Genomic DNA, 1,671 nt, shown 5'->3' with positions numbered 1-1,671 from the left:
GTGGTTTGCGTCTTTTCTATACATTACTATATATTTTGTATGTTTTAGTAGATGCAGAGATATAGACACAAATATAGATAGATATAGATATAACCACCTCATTACTTAATCTCGCTCAACTCAGATTTTTCATCTGTAAAGGATTGGCTCTAAAGATCAGGTAGGACAATAGGTCATACTTTAGTCCAGTATCTGGCACACACCATACACATTCAGGGCACGGTGATGGTCCAGCTGCTAATATTATCCATGAAGGTCCTATTGTCATCTTTGTGTTCTGAGGAAGGGCGTCTCTTCAATGTTCTTTGTTTAACAAAGCACCTAGAACTGAAAACAGCCTGCTGGAAGCAGTGTGACCAGGACAGAGCAGAGTGATCTTTGGGTCCATGGGGCTTTTCGCACAAGAACGGCCGCCAAACTAAGTACAGCGCCCTGTTCGGCGTTGACAAACTGAACTTCTGAGCTTGTTGAAAATTTGATTCTGGTCTGGGTTCTGAGATTTCCGTTTCTTACTTGCCCTCAACCCCACGTGCTTCATCCCAGGGCCCAAAAAATGTTTTTCCCAGGGGAAAACATTTGGAAGAAAGGGAGGGAGGTAGAAAAGGAAGGAAGTGAGGAAGAAGGAACGTGTGGGGCTGAGGGCAAGTGCTGGCTGAAATCTCTGGTGAGACCACGTCTTCATTTTCTGCAAAGTCAGCTGCCTTGTTTACCTCTCACCTAGTCTCAGCACACTGGCCCCTTCCCAACTGCGGGCATGAGGAGAGCAGAACTGAATAATAGGAACCTGCCAAATCCCCAGAGGCCTGGGGCACATCACATCCAGCTTGGTGTTTCAAAATACCAATGATTGGGGTATTGTTTTGTTTTTTATTTTTTGGTGAACAGAAGTCACAAAAGCTTGTAGGAATGTAGGAAATTTCAAAAATACAGTAAGAACATAAAACTCAAAAATAATCTTACCTGCAGAGAAAATCGCCATTACCATTTACAGTATTTTCTTGGGGTGCCTGGGTGGCTCAGTCGGTTAAGTGTCAGACATGGGCTCAGGTCATGATCTCATGGTTTGTGAGTTCGGGCCCCGCATGGGGCTCTGCACTGACAGCTCAGGGTCTGGAACCTGCTTCAGATTCTGTGTCTCATTCTCTCTCTGCCCCTCCCCCACTTGTGCTCTGTCTCAGTCTCTCAAAAGTAAATAAATGTAAAAAAAAAAATGTACGGTATTTCCACATAGTGTTTTAGATAATAGGGATCATATTCTGTATTCAATATGTGGGTTTTACATCTTTATTTTCTTAAAATGTTTTTTGATGTTTATTTATTTTTGAGATAGAGAGATAGAGAGCAAGCAGGGGAGGGGCACAGAGAGGGAAACAGAATCCCAAGCAGGCTGCATGCTGTCAGTGCAGAGCCTGATGCGGGGCTCAAACCCACAAACCACAAGATCATGCCCTGAGCTGAAATCAAGAGTTAGACGCTTAACTGACTGAGCCACCCAGGTGCCCCATTTTTATTTCCTTTTAATTCACATCATGAGCACTTTTCAGCCATAAAAATTATCTGAAAACTTTATTTTTAATAGCTGCCTAATATTCTCATTTAAGGATATACCATGATTTATTATGGAACATTGGGTTCAGCTTTGGCCTTGATTGCTAGCTAGCACATACTCTT

This window comes from Lynx rufus, unplaced genomic scaffold (genome assembly GCF_022079265.1).
Source record: "Lynx rufus isolate CCGP_SWC_20201006 ecotype Redwood Valley unplaced genomic scaffold, mLynRuf1.p SCAF_11, whole genome shotgun sequence".
In the NCBI taxonomy this organism is placed as follows: Eukaryota; Metazoa; Chordata; class Mammalia; order Carnivora; family Felidae; genus Lynx; species Lynx rufus.
Note: the sequence above shows the minus strand (reverse complement) of the source record.